This window comes from Oryx dammah, unplaced genomic scaffold, assembly GCF_014754425.2.
Source record: "Oryx dammah isolate SB20612 unplaced genomic scaffold, SCBI_Odam_1.1 HiC_scaffold_3, whole genome shotgun sequence".
NCBI lineage: Eukaryota > Metazoa > Chordata > Mammalia > Artiodactyla > Bovidae > Oryx > Oryx dammah.
This window is the reverse complement of record NW_024070187.1, coordinates 79107411-79112929: the sequence shown is the minus strand read 5'-3', so window position 1 is coordinate 79112929 and position 5519 is coordinate 79107411. Positions and strand designations below refer to the sequence as shown.

General features: G+C 37.1%; 1 pseudogene; it reads right to left on the bottom strand.

Moving 5' to 3' along the window:
* Positions 1–255: 255 nt before the first annotated feature.
* On the bottom strand, positions 256–1132 carry LOC120862168 (annotated as a pseudogene).
* Positions 1133–5519: the final 4387 nt, after the last annotated feature.

Below are 5519 nucleotides of genomic sequence, written 5' to 3'. Positions count from 1 at the left end.
ATTGTTATGGGTAAAAGAGATGACATAGGAGTACATTTAGAAGAATCTAGTAATATTTATTTATTTATTTATTTATTTGTGTGTGTGTGTGTATAAAATAATTTACTTGCTTCTCCTTGCCAAGGTTTGATATGTTCTCCTACCATCTCTGAAGTCTAGCCCATAGCAGACATCATATCCCAGAATGCCAAGCCTGCCTGAAAATTCAAAGCAAGCAAACAAACCAAAAACCCAAACCACAGAAAACACCAGAGATGCTATTAATCACTTGCATTTATCTTTAATTACAAAGACTTTTCCAATCACATCACATAGCGATCATTTTATCCACTGCTCTGTTTGGCTGCCAATCTCTTATTTCTCTCTTCAGCAATGGTAAGGCGAATACCCTTTCCACGGGGAAGAGAGATCCATGGTTTGTTGCCTTTGCCAATAACGAAAATGTTCGAGAGCCAAGTGGCAAAGCTGTTGCCGTTTGCATCTTTCACATGAACTACATCAAAAGAACCTGGATGTCTCTCCCGGTTTGTAATCACACCAATTCTTCCCAGGTTAGCACCTCCAGTCACCATGCACAGGTTACCATTGTCAAATTTGATGAAATCAGTAATCTTGCCAGTCTCCAAGTCAATCTGAATGGTATCATTCACCTTGATGAGGGGATCAGGGTAACGGATGGTACGAGCATCATGGGTTACCAGATGAGGGATTCCTTTTGTCCCCACAAATATCTTTCTTACTTTGCACAGTTTATACTTGGCCTCCTCAGGTGTAAAACGATGAACAGCAAAGCGACCCTTGGTGTCATAGATCAAACGAAAATTCTCTCAGGTCTTATCAATGCTGATGACATCCATAAAACCAGCAGGGTAGGTTATATCTGTGCGGACTTTGCCATCGATCTTAATGAAACGCTGCATGCAAATCTTCTTTACTTCATCTCCAGTTAGGGCATACCTAAGTCTATTCCTTAGGAAAATGATTAGGGGGAGACATTCCCTTAGCTTGTGGGGGCCGGTAGATGGATGAGGGGCAAACACACCAGTCAGTTTATCCAGCATCCAATGTTTTGGAGCTGCTACGCGTTTCAGGTGCTTCTTGGGACCCCGAGCCATGGCTTCGCTAGGCACGAAAAGAGGCCTGCCTTCTTCCGGCCAGCGGAGAAAACAGGAATCTAGTAATATTTAATCTGTTTTCAGATTATTCCAGAAAAAGAATGCTCCAGCATCCCAGAGGCCCCTTCCCTGCAACCCATTCTGCTATCTTGTAGTTACCACTGACCTCTCAGAAAAGTGAGCATGACTTCTAATAATACAGACTAACTGTACAATTGCTATGATTTATTCTAGTTTTTTTTTCATTCAAAATATGCAAGATTAATAAACATTATCATATGTAGCTTTGCACACACTTTTCTAGTTGTTTATTTGACATCCTCATCTCTTTCCACATTTGCATCAGAACTCAATCACACTGGTACACTAATCCCAACATTTAGAACTGTGAGAAATATTTCACCCCCTAAGGTACTCAGTCTATGGTATGCTGTTATAATAGCCCAAAATAATGAAGATGCTGAGCTCATTTCCCAGCCATATTACATATAGTTATCCCTTTCACTAATAAATGAGAATAGATTAAAACATGGTTTCTTTTATCTCAGTTTGAGGTTCTGTTTTTTGATGGTAGGTCATAGTGACCTTCACTCTAGCTAGGATGAAAAAACAAAAATGATGTGCAATATTGCTTATATTAAAAAGAAATATAGCAACCTCTCTCTACTTGGCAAAACTTTTCCAGCTCCAACATCTATATTCTTACTTCCAAGAGTATCTATTCAGTGCACATCTACATTTACTACTTATTTCCATTCACCTAATTAACATCTCCTTGTTTAATAGTAATATTCAGGGTTTTCAAATTTCACAAGAATAATTATTGCTTTCTCTTGGGGCTTTGCCATATTTGTCTTCTCAAAAGCACAGAGTTGTACCTACCCACTTGAGTAAGGCATGTCTTCTTATTCTTCCATTTCCCATAAAAATATAATATAGTCACAACTTTATTCATAAATTATTTTTCTAGCAGGCACAGGAAACATATAAGTATAATTTATAGATAATAAAATATTCCTTTGTGAAACATATCTCTTAATTTATAGACACATATTTCAAAAAGAAAAACAAATCTATGTATTAACATGTAACAAAATCAAAACAATGAGAACAGCTAACATTTACTGACCATCAGGAACTATGTATTTTCATTTAATAAGCTTCAAATATTCATAGTATTGTTGAAGACACTGGTTTTTAAGAGGATCTATATCAGTGGCTTACAAACACGGTGCTTTTGTCCCCCAGAAAATATTTTATGATATTTAAGGTATTTTTGATTGCTATGACTGGGAGGTTACTACGGGAAACAACAGAAAAGAAGCCTGAAGTGCTGCTAAGCATCCTTCAATACACACGATACACCTCCTCCAACAGCCCTCAATATGAACAATAAAGTATTACTTGGTTGAAAATGGCAATAGTGCTGTCATTGAGAATCTCGGCTATATAGGATAGATAAACTGTCCACAATTACACTGTCAGTTATTAGTAGAGCCAAAATAGGATTGTAATTGTTAAGTCACTAAATCGTGTCTGACTCTGCAACCCCATGAACTTTAGCATGTCAGGCTTCCCTGTCCTTTGGCTGGTGCCAGAGCAGGTGGGAGCCCCAGGAAAGAACCATGATTCTGACTGCACAATGTTTAAAAGAGTGAATCAGCCAGACCAAAACCTCTCCCCAGAGAGAAGCACAGCATCAAGCAGTGGGACCATGAGAGGAGCATGGAGAAAGAAGAAAAACTTTCAAATCTATTATTGTGATAGACTGAGTCAAACCTGCCTGTGAGTGTTTGAGGGTCTTCTGTGGAGATGTGGGTCGTCAGTGGCCTGCCATGGGGACAGGGGCACTGGCAGTAGTAGTCCTGGGAGACACGTGTTGGCATAAGTCCTCTCCTTGGAGATCTCCAGGAGCCCTACCATAGAGCCTGTAGACCCCAGAACTGGGCTGCCTCAGGACAAACAACTAACAGGGAGGGAGCACAGCCCCACTCATCAGCAGACAATGAGATTAAAGAAATATGGATAATAATTTGGAAATTATAAACTAGTAAACTGGTCCAAATTGTCCTGAAATTAATTATAGGGTATATGAGAAAAAGAAAATAAAACATAATCATTATAGACTTTAAAACAATCTTCTATCACTACTTAATGATCATGAAAAAGCAAAAACAAAAACATGTAATTGTATTTAGGATTCAAGAGGTGAAAGCTATCAATATCCACAAAATTTTCATTTGGAAAATCCCCCAAACTATGTAATCCATAAGCATCAGCAATAGGCACAACAGTGCATTTGGTGATTTTCTATATTGATACCAACTGTGCAGTTTCACTTGGCTTCTCACTTCATGAGCGAAAAGTTATGTTACATATCTACGACCTATGTTATTAGAGGACTTTCCAGTTTTAATAGATTATCCTGCTAAACTGATTTTGTGTGTGTGTGTGTCTGTGTGTGTGTGTGTGCGCTGGTGATTGAAAACCCAGTACCTGAAGTCATCCCACAACCACAGAAGATCTTGATTACAGTAAAACCTTTTCATTTCTGCACACTCCCAGCCCTTGGATCAACTGGAACATTTCCACATTTTTCACCAGTTTTTCTGTGTTGGTCCAGAAGATATGTTTATTGATTCATCTGTGCACCTTTAACATTTGAAACATATAATTGTCATAAATAAAGTAACCTCATTACTATCTAACAAATTTCATCAAGAGAAAAATTGAAAGCAAATTATTCCTCTAGCTATTATGCTATTTAACCTATTTTGATTTAAAAAGCTGTTTCCCTGGTTAATTCTCCACACCTGTGATCAATTAGAGAAGAATAGGTACACATATACTTTTAAACGTTGAAGCCCTGACTATAACTACTTGTCATTATTTATTAAGCACTTACAACTTAATTAACATGTGGATTTAAGTTTATAATAAATGTAAGTAAGACTGGTTCCAAATAGGAAGATTTATTGAATTTGTTGAATTTATACAACAACTGTGAGTCTGCGTGAACTACAGTAGTTGGTGATGGACAGGGAGGCCTGGCATGCTGCGATTCATGGGGTCGCAAAGAGTCGGAAACGACTGAGCGACTGAACTGAACTGAACTTAACTGAACTGATACATCTGTGTCTCTTTTGCTGTCTCGCATATATGCGTTAGTATACTGTATTGGTCTTGGTGCAGTGAAATGACCCAGAGGGATGGTACAAGGAGGGAGGAGGGAGGGAGGTTCAGGATGGGGAACACGTGTATACCTGTGGTGGATTCATGTTGTTGTATGGCAAATCCAATACAATATTGTAAAGCAATTAACCTCCAATTAAAATAAATAAATTTATATTTTTAATAAATAAGAAAAATAAAATGATTGATCTAAAAGCTAGCATTATTATAACTTTGGATTGTAACTCTTTTTTTGTTTTTTTTTTTTAAATAATTTTATAGCAATATATTAAAAGTGGTTACCTTATGATTTTGGCCACACAATGTGCAAAGATGTAACTTGGTGGCATCAATAAGTGAAAAGAGTGGGGATGGAAGTGTAACTGAGCAGAGTTTTTCTATGTTACCGAAATTCAGCTGGTATAAATTCAAATTAGAGTGTTTAATGTTAGAATGCTAAATATAACCCCCATGGTAACCAAAAAAATAATTACATAATATACAGAAAAGGACATCCGAAGGGGATTAAAATGTTTCCCTAGAAAAAATCCAGCTGAGCAAAAAAGAGACAGTAATGTAGGAAATGAGGGACCAAAAAAAGCTACAAGATATGTATAATAGAAAACAAATAGCAAAATTAAGCCCCTCCTTATCAGTAAGTAACTTAAATATACATGGACAAACTTTCCAATCAAAAGAAAGATACTGGCAGGATGAATTTAACAAAAAAGAAAAACATGATTCATATATATGCTACCTACAAGAGACTTACTTTAGATCCAAAGACATAAATAGGTAGGGAAATGCTTGAAAAAGGTATTCCATGCAAAGGTGGGCAACACTAATATAAGACAAATCAAATACTTTAAATAAAAAAGTTTGCAAGATCCAAAAGAGACATAATATGTTAATAACAGTTTCAATATATCAAGAAGACATAGACAATATAAATATCTCACTGGACTGGAAGAAACACAAGCTGGAATCAAGATTGCCAGGAGAAATATCAATAATCTCAGGTATGCAGATGACACCACCTTTATGGCAGAAAGTAAAGAGGAAATAAAAAGCCTCTTGATGAAAGTGAAAGAGGAGAGTGAAAAAGTTGGCTTAAAGCTCAACATTCAGAAAACGAAGATCATGGCATCCGGTCCCATCACTTCATGGGAAATAGATGGGGAAACAGTGGAAACTGTGTCAGACTTTTTTTTTTTTGGCGGGGGGGGGGGGGGG